A 10,383-nucleotide genomic window follows, 5' to 3' on the forward strand; every position below is an offset into this window, starting at 1 on the left:
TAACGGTACAACATGCGTGTATGTAAATGACAGAAAATCTAGATTATGAAAAATTTCTTTCTTTAGATTTACATATATGTAAAAGATAATGCTTTACCAAGAGCAACAGGTACTGCCCTCTTGTGTTCACTCCATAATTCGGAAGTTTCATGAACTATGTGAAACAATGCGTTGGTTGGGAGGAGTCTATTTCCAGACGTGGAGGACAAGGTTACCGTGGACGGTGTGAAGGTGAGATGCGACGAAGCGCAAGGTTCGAACACACACGTTTAGTTGCAACTTGCGAGAGGGACTGATCCCTCAGGGTATTTCCGTGGATTGTCTGCGGTCTTGGATGGAGTCATTGGCTTCTCGGATACCTCGACGATTAAACAATTGTTTATTTTGCCTAGGTTCGAACCCGGGAACTCTGATAGCAAGGTTGGAGAGGGTGTTTCGATACCCCACCGCGATAGTGCTATAAATACAGGGGTGTAGGGGAAGGCTTGGCTATATAATGAGGTAAAAATGTGAGAATCACCAATGAAAGGGGTTTGTGTCCTCATGATAATGAGTATGCTATGCATAGGCTTCACAAATTAGTAATTTGCGGCAAAAAGTAATCATCGTAAACCCTGCTGAAAATTAGGTCATATTAGGGTAATTATTTGGTGTTATTTAGTGGGATCCTCTGGCCCTCACCTGCCCAGGTATGGATGTTTATTACTGGGAATTAGTTTGGCTGTTTATTGAATGATGGGGATCATTACCGACTCCTGTGGGGCTCTGAATGCATCCACGTGTCGATATACATTTGGTACACACACACACACACACACACACACACACACACACACACGTCTCTCTCTTCGAGGCTGCAACAGATAAGAAGGAATGTATTATTTCCTGTAAATACCTTCTGCCACTAAGAACCATAGACTCATGGTCAGTGGCGGGACACAAGAATGCGATTAGCTCTTTATTCCTACGACGAAGAGGAGCGGACCTCCTATTGTTCAGCGGAGCCACACAAAAAGGAATTTCTCACCGTGGTCAGACATTTTTTCCCCAGCGTTGAACTGTTTGTCTCCTTCCTGAGAATTCTCCTGCCATGGACGAGATTTTTATGTATATATGAATGAATATTATTTCCTGCAAAGAAATCTGTACCGATCCTGCATTTTTTTTCATTATGACGAGTTCTGTATTACATAGGATTGTCATATATATATATACCCTAGCCTGAACCAGGTACCCAAGCTATCGACCAACCTCTAGGGGAGGATGAATGGCTTGGTTGACTGTGGACCGACTGCCACAACCAGGATTCGAACTTATGCTAACAACTGTACCATGGAGGTCCATAAATTCATACCTTTATCAATGGTTTCGTGACTTCTTTGAGAAACACGTGTTAGTTCAGTAACACTATCAGGTCTCGTATTAGAAACTTTCTTCCAAGTTAATAAGAACAAAAGTAAGGTAAGGAGGTGCACCGAGTACATACACTTGTCTTACCTTAGCAGGTTTGGTACGGAAATATGGCTCTTATTAGGGATATTCCGTGTGTAGGCTTAGGAACCTTTTTCTAGCGAAGGAAATCAAAGTTGAAATAATCAAGCTGGTTACAGTTTGTTCGGTCAGAGTTAGTTTTAGCACCAGTATTGATCAGTTTGCTTGTATAACTCCAGTGGATCAGCTGTTGTTACTGACACAGAATATTATGAAAGGTAGAGTTTTGTACATATGGTTTTGCATGTATGGCTGGAGGTCGTATTTTCGTGATCACTACCATTATATCTGATTAGATTACCATAATGGGAAAGTATGGATCAGTATCGTTATTCATAGGGCATTGTGGTGTATAATCATTGTGATTAATATTTGCGATTACAATTTGTGTGTTACGAGGGGGAGAATTTTCCACTCGCGTGGCCTCATCTATTAACCTTGTATATATGTACCGTGTCTTTACTCTTATATGTACACACACACACACACACACACACACACAACACACACACACATACACACGTGCGTGCGTTGGTAATGCACGCAAATCATCAGCAACAAGTAGAATGAGGAATTCTGCGAACTATCTGGCTAGAGTTGGACCATCTTACCCGGTCCGGCGCGGGGCACGTCCTCACTGTGTCTCTCTACCACTAAGATGGTCGTCTCTGGTGTGGTTCAGGCGCGGGGCACGCCCTCACTGTGTCTCTCTACCACTAAGATCGTCTCTGGTGTGAGAGAGATTACCTAACACTGACACTGATCGACGAGATTTCATAATATTGCAGTTTTTGTGAGAGGATTTTTATCAATGTTAAAGAAACCACATCTTATTTTCGTTCATTTTCTTCGTTTATTAAATTCTGGATGTTCTTTGGTTGATAATAGAAAGGGCAGGTGAAAAATATAGTTTGTTTTAATTAAAACTTCGTCGTCTATGTAGCAAGACTCGAGCAATATTGTTTAAGATTGACTGTCTCATAATTCCCGGCGGGTATTTTGCGGGCATTTTTGAAATTCCCAGAAATGACGAAGACTTGATGATGTCACATCTTGGCTGTGATCGACGTCCTGTGGGGTAATGTGTTTATTTTTTCTTCTGTTTATATTGCGTTCACAGGATGGGATTGACCTGGTATTTGAAATGTTTTAAGTATATTGACACTGCGAACTGTGTGTGGTTTTACAAGACTCTTTTTAGTTGTTTGTTGGATAGAGAAGGAAAGTGTGTCGAGAGGAATCATGTCGATCACTAAGTCAAGGTCGAACTCAGGTACCTTGAGAGAGAGAGAGAGAGAGAGAGAGAGAGAGAGAGAGAGAGAGAGAGAGAGAGAGAGAGGAGCAGCGGCTGGTCCAGCGGTAAGGTGTATAGTACGTGGTCCACAGCTGTGGCAGGTCCAGAACTGGAGGTCTGTTGTCCATTACCCACGGCAGTAGCAGGTCGAGCAGTTGAACACCAGTAGCAGGTCGAGCAGTGAACACCAGTAGCAGGTCGAGCAGTGAACACCAGTAGCAGGTCGAGCAGTGAACACCAGTAGCAGGTCGAGCAGTGAACACCAGGAAACCAGTGATAATTATTCACACGTAGAGTTCATAGCCCAGTAGTGCTTCGTGTTGCGTCAGACGAACCTCCCTAACTAATGCCATGGTGGTATACCTCCACACTTCACCCACTCCTTTCTTCTTTGGAACCAGAGCAAACAATCGAACTCTGTAGACAGTACATAAGAATTAAGATAGTTTATATATATATATATATATATATATATATATATATATATATATATATATATATATATATATATATATATATATATACGCACACACACACACACCGCAAAAGAGAAAAAAAGGGGTGACTTCAGCGAAGCCATCTACATCTTCATTTGACCGTAGAGTTGTGCCGCCGTAGACAAAGGCCGCACTTTAACACAGTTCATAATGGAGCCGGTAATAGTTGGGCTGGCTAATGCATCGCGCCACTAGAGAGCCATACACGCTTTTCTCTCTTTGTCTTCAAGTTGGTGCTCAAAGTTGCCTTTCATGTTTACACGTAAGGCTGAGAGGCACAACGACTTGGATGTTTAAGACTTCTCGTGTCGCCTCTCCTGGTATTTTTCTATTTCTGTTTCTTCTCCTCCAGCAGCGTGTCGAAGGATATTTTGTCATTCGTCCTTCACCTCATAAGCACGACGGGTACGATCCTGGAGCGTGGTGGTACGACCCTTGAAGGTGTGCCTGCTGGCATAAGACCCAGTGATTCAGTGAACAGGAACTTTTCCATAGAAGGCATACAAACTCCACTCTGCTCCCGCCACACGCACATCCTCTCCTACCCTTTTCCACCATCGCCTCTCCATCATTTCGTACTCCCCCCTCCCTTCTCCTCCCGCTACAACCACTTCTCCCCCACCAGACCTCCTACTACCAACAACAACTCTCCAGCACTTGTACCCCTACCACAATTATTCTACCACTCACCTCTCCTCTTAACCCCACCACTAACACCAATTTCCCCCTCACAGAAACACTCCAACCCCCTACTTAATCACCCCTTCAGTTCCCCCCGACATATGCAAACACTCGCAGACCGCGATCCGTCCGCCTAAGTCGATTTAAATGTCTAATCAAGACCACCAATCCTGAGTGCGAATATTGAAGGCTTGAGAGTTCGTGATTGGCCCACAGAGATCGTGCAGATTAGCTAAACGACAACGGACGAGGAGCAACGCACCCGTAACGACCAAACTGGTGGTTTAATGCTAATCCTTTGTTGTACAATACGGGCCAGTTTATTTTATTGGCTTCTATTATTGTAGGTAAGGAATATTGGACCTGAGCTATTGAGGACACTGATTGCTATGTCTAATTGATTTATGGAACTCAAAATGTTCAGCATAGACTACCACACGAAGCTGGTGTATATATATATATATATATATATATATATATATATATATATATATATATATATGTATGTATGTATGTATATATATATCATTGACGTATTAATGCATATATCTTCTCAACAAGATTATGCTCTCGATGATGATAAAAAATTGTGTTCCTGAGAGAGAGAGAGAGAGAGAGAGAGAGAGAGAGAGAGAGAGAGAGAGAGAGAGAGAGAGCAGATTATAACCACTGTATCACTAAACATATCCAGCTGTGAATACACTTACTTTCTCACTCCACGACACCCTCTACACTCTACACTCACACACATCTGTATTCTCTCATCTCTCACGTCTCTCCCATTTTCTCCAAAAGTTTTCTCACTATCTTTATTCTCGTGTGGTTTGTTGTGTTTCTGCTCTCTGATGTTCATTTTCTATATGACATTTGCATATTTTTTTTCTCTTTAGTGGGAAGAAAAAAAAAGTACACTCCATTGGTAAAAATATTTTTATGTTAGATTTTATGTTAGATTATATCATTTCTTTTCTAAAACTTTTCGGTCTGATTCTGCACTTCATGTGATTGAAAATTACTTTTTTTAACATATATTTTAAGACATGTAAGACAAACTGTACCACAAATGGACTTTTGTACGGGAGTGTGTGTGTGTGTGTGTGTGTGTGTGTGTGTGTGTGTGTGTGTGTGTTGGGGGTGGAGGGGGGGTGGAATGTGCTTCCTCCGTCGCCAGCTGGAGCGCACCTCGGATCTAGGGTACGTCGGCCATAACGTCTGAGCAGTAAAGACCCGCGGGTTCCGTTCGCGACCGAAGTCGGATTGAATCGCATTCGATAACTCAGGCCGGGGGGGGGGGGGGGGAGAGCCTCCCCCCCCCCTCGGTCGGGTTAGCAATGCCACTCGCCATTGGTTTGGGATGCTCGGGGAGTCGCAGTGAATCGCGTTGCCATTTTCGGGTCGCTTAAGCGCTAATACCGCTAAAAGCAAGGGGTACTTACCGCTAGACGTAGCGCTTGTCGTAACTCTAGCGGTGGTGAGAGACTACACGGTGGGGCGGGGGCTGACTCCCCCCCCCCCCTCCCTGTGGGGGTTGCTGACTCCCGAATCGAGTCATGACCTCACTTCTTGGACGTCCCATCTTCTGTACACCTACATGACGGCACATTACATTTTCTTTCTTCCTTTCTTTTCCATAGCGTCAGGATCGTGTACCCGCCTCCCGTCTTTCTCCCCAGGACCCCATCGTCATCATCATCTTCAATCCATTCCCATCTCTCATCCGTTTCACCCCATCGATCCCCATTTCCTCCCAATGCCTTCTCGTCAAGAACGTTTTCATTTGCATCTTGTCCCAGAAACGTTTCGCGTCTGATTCCTGTCTTCACCAACGTTCATCATTATTTATCTGACCTCGAATGGGGTTATATGTGTTTAACATTTACTCTGCCACGATAGAAACGTTTATTAGGATTAAACGTTTACGAGAAACGTTTCATATCACTCCCCTTCGCATCAGAAACGATTCATAACGCTTCTCTCTCATTAGAAACGTTTTTACCACTCCCTACTCTCCAGAATCAGTTGGTAAACATATATTGGTCAAACTTTCGCTGTTATCATGTTATAATTCACTTATCACCTCCTGATGCACGTCAACAACATCAATAATTCTCATGTATCACTTTGGTAATGTGTGTGTGTGTGTGTGTGTGTGTGTGTGTGTGTGTTGGGGATAAACCACTCGTTTCTGGAATGGTTCCTGTCTCGTTGTCTACGTCATCGATGTTTGAACCATGACTCATAATTGGTGGCGAGGTTTGTGTGGGTCAGACTGCCTGTCCCCAGCAGACCTGGAGTGAGAATTTTCAAATAAGTCCTTGTTTAGCCGACGTAAATAATCTTTCCTCGTCATGCACTTTATTATTCCCTAAGTTTCTAGATTCAACTGAGTCTCGTTTTTGCTAGAACTTTCCTAACTTCTTCCAGGATTTTGGTTCCCGGAGGTGATTTGCTCATGACTCATTATCTGTGAGTTGATTGAACTGTTCTCATAAATATTTGTAGTTGTACGTTGGTGGATGTTGTGGTAATTGCCCAGAAATGACTGTTGTTTGCTATTCTTCTCGATGATGATCTCTATTACGTCTGTTGTCTGCTGGTCTGTACAGCAAGCGTGTGAGAACTCGGTCAAAACTTTGTCTTGATTAGAGAGTCTAATTAGTAGTCATCAGTGTCCATGTTCTGTTTACATAAGAGGAATGCCATGCACACTTTACCAGTACATGCCATGAATACAGGATCCAGGCTTGCTAGCCACTAACACGAAGACCAAAAAACAAAAGAAAAAAAATATCTTTATATACTTTTTTGGTTTCTGTCTATGAGTATGACATCCAGTGTATTATTGTTTAAAACTGAACCAGATGGTGTGAGTTGATTCCGAAATGTATGCATTACACATATCATATACATTATGTATACGGTTTCAATGTTGTGGTTATTTATGCATGCATGTCACCGTGGGGGGGGGGGGGGACACAATACATTTGCTATTATTTCACATGTATGGGTGAAAGTTTGTGTAGTGTATTGCTGTATGTATTGACATTGTATATACGTATTTGGTTTGGGAAAAATCATGTTCATATTTTCGGCCTTGCCTTGTTGGCTGTTCGGTAAAAGATTGGGACAATCGTGTCCACTTGGCATGACAGTAACCTTCTGTCTACCAATTTTCAGGTCGTTTCCTCTCCTGTAGCAAATGTTAAATTGCTGGTGAAGGCAGCGCAGGAGAAGCCAAGAGGAAGGAAAAAATTATAAAGCAAACAGTTCTCTGAGCCGTGTTGGGGCGTCTTAATTAGTCAAAATGGCTTTTCTCAAAGGGCGACATTTCTTGGCAATTATCATAAATTAAATAGCGTCTTAAGGTGGACTCAAAGAAATACATTTGTATATTTACATAATGGTCTGTCGCTGTGAGAGAGAGGATAGCAATTCTGATCTTATATATATATTTCTTTTTCTTTAAGATCTAAATTACCTTTAACTACGAAGCGCCATTCTTAAAGTGGCTGTTACTGTTAGTGATAGATGGTCACAATTGGTTTTGGTAACGCTTTTGGGGTCACACTGATGCTGTGACACCTCCTGGTGTCACACACGAACTCTCCCTCTCTCTCTCTCTCTCTCTCTCTCTCTCTCTCTCTCTCTCTCTCTCTCTCTCTCGAACGCGACTGCATATTCCTTGAGCACGGCGAAACAACCATTCATCACGAGCATTTAGCTTAAGGGTGACAGTACGACATTAAGCACGACAGTACGATCGTCAGCACGACCTACGACCCTTCAGCACGACGGATCAGGTCAAAGGTCAGGCCATCATGCCCTGTTTCACTACCGTATCCTTGATCAGACATGAACAAGAATCATGTTCATCAGAACACTAACATGTTGTGATGGAACTGAAATGTTTGACGTTACACACATCTAATAATGTGTTTAATTTCAAGATGTGATTTCGAAATTGTAACATGTAACATGTAACGTCTGAGGGGAAAGTGTCATGAAATAAGATCAGTCGAGCCTAACGGCACTGTAGCGTCTGTAACACACCAGTAACAGCCGATCACATTATAACTCAACAGTAACGTCAGGTGGTCTCAGATGTTTGATAAAAGCCACAAAGATCACGTCATGGTTGGGTGTACCTTGCCACAACCCTCGCTTGCTTCCCAACACGTTATCAACTCACAACGATTTTCTCATATGTTCGATTTCTTGACTCCGTCTCTCGCTTGTCTTTTGGCATGTAAATTAGCCTCGTCTTTAGAGGAAGCCCTGCTTGGTATTCCCACTGTGCTGACACAGAACAGAAACAGATCAGTGAATCACTGTTAAACCCCGGGAGCCGCATGTTGTACTACATGTACTGTACACACCCCGGGAGCCGCATGTTGTACTACATGTACACACCTTGGCTTCTGAACGATGATAGTGCTAATCCTCATTACCTGGTTGTACAGTCTGGACAATAATTCATCATCTAATTATTCCGTAATTTTCTCATATGTAAGATATAAATTCTTATTATTTATATCAAATTTTTTTTTTACATGTACACTGTTGTTATTAGGTATTTTATGATTTTGTTTGTGTCGTAATTTGTCATATATTTTCGTATGTTTGTTTAGAGGAAAATTATTTAATCTTGGTGACCCAGTTGATAAGATCCTTTGATACACTATTGGCTGAGGAAGACGTTTCTTAACACTGATTTTTCAGCCAAAAATTATGGCCACGTAAGATTTTTTTAATACTAGAAATATAGATATCTTACATTTTTTTTCGTACATGACCTGATATTCTTGTGTTGTATTTCCAGTCTGGCAACGACCCTTACTGCTTCGTCGAGTTCGCGGACAGGCAGTCGGCGGAACATGCCCTCCACACCATGAACAAGCGCCTCTGTCTAGGAAAGGTAACGTGACCTTCTGTTCTCCTGTCCCTCTCCCAAGTGCCTTTGGCCGCCATGTTTCCAGTGTCACCTGGGAGAAAAAGAAAAATGTCCAAGTGACGTCATATCTCTGACGTCATCTAGGATAAAACCTCGCCTCAAATACGTTCATGTAACGTAGTCGCAAATATCTCACATCCAGTGTTGTTTTTACGCTATAACGAATTACAGAATCTCAGATATCTGAGTTATGTTCATGTCTCCCGGGGATTATCTTCTGATAAAGATGTGTTGTGTGTTTTCATGCAAGACTGCTGTCAGTGTTGCTAACTGATATACCTCGGTTAATGATTGTGTTCAGACCTCTTGCGTTGTTTGAGGCGGGTCTCTCTCTCTCTCTCTCTCTCTCTCTCTCTCTCTCTCTCTCTCTCTCTCTCTCTCTCTCTCTCTCTCTCTCTCTCTCTTACTGTCTCCCTTCTCTGCATTTCATTTTCTTTAGATAATGAAAGAGAGATGGGGATGCACAAAGAAAATGTAGTTTGTACTATTATTATACACGCCAACGTCATTTGTTTCTCCATTGGATTGCTTGGTGAATAAGCCATTATTGACTGATGAGGTAAGTTGTTAACCTTCTGTCTACTGTGTACAAGATGGTTAGACCCTGCCAGGTAAGGTGTTACCGTGCATGCTCATGTTGTAAAGTTAACATTTACAGTTGACATTTACAACTGGTAAATACATGATAACCTCCCACATGAACTTTGTACGTATTTGTTTCTTGTGTTTGTACGACCTGATAAGAATGATAGAGACTCTGAATTGGTGGTTTATGAGATGATGAAGATGACTACAATTCTCCTCCATCTGTCGACGGTGAGGTAGCGAGAAAATGACAAGGAAAGTAAGAAGGTAATTCCTAGGATATACTTGTGTTGCCGCATGCGTGTCGTGTGTGTGTTTGTTGCGGAGGGTGGGGGGGGGGGGGGTACTGGAGAGAGGAGGGGGTAGAGAGAGAGAGGCTTACGGGAAATAGAATTACAATCTGTAGAAAAAAATGATGAAATACGGTGAGCTCATTTCCATTTTTAAAGACTGCCAACTCGCCAGGAGCCCGTTTTCTTTTCTTTTTATCGTTTCACTTTTTTTTTGATATTTTATATTTTTTTTTTAGATGAGGTGGTTATACTGTATGTTTAGTGGAAAGGGACGAGGAAGGTCTGTTGTGGCAAGGGGGTAAAAGGGAAGGGGTGAGTGGCCTCTAATGTTAGAGGGGTGGGAGTGATGGGGGTGTGTAATGGGACTCTTTGATGGGAAGGAGCGAGGTGAGTCCGGGGGGGGGGGGATGGCCTTTGAAAGATGCGAATCAATGCATTCCATTTGATCTTCCATTAATGTCTTGTTCCACTGTGTTCCCCGTGTACAACACATTCTGTCTCACTGTTCCCTCTGTTCCAACTACAGCTTGTAGACTAACACTGTTGGATAACGTTAAGAATGATATACTTTATAGATAGACATTTACACTA

The 10,383-nt window shown here is 42.5% G+C and overlaps 1 protein-coding gene across 1 annotated transcript in view; it reads left to right on the forward strand.

The window, feature by feature from the left end:
* Positions 1-8,815, forward strand: part of LOC139746416 (uncharacterized) — a 349,146-nt gene extending 340,331 nt beyond the window's left edge. The window contains exon 3 of the transcript XR_011712152.1: positions 8,783-8,815. The gene's annotated coding sequence lies outside the window, so the exon portion shown is untranslated. The remainder of the gene's footprint in view (positions 1-8,782) is intronic.
* The last annotated feature ends 1,568 nt before the right edge of the window (positions 8,816-10,383 follow it).

Source organism: Panulirus ornatus, chromosome 65 (assembly GCF_036320965.1).
Source record: "Panulirus ornatus isolate Po-2019 chromosome 65, ASM3632096v1, whole genome shotgun sequence".
Lineage (NCBI taxonomy): Eukaryota > Metazoa > Arthropoda > Malacostraca > Decapoda > Palinuridae > Panulirus > Panulirus ornatus.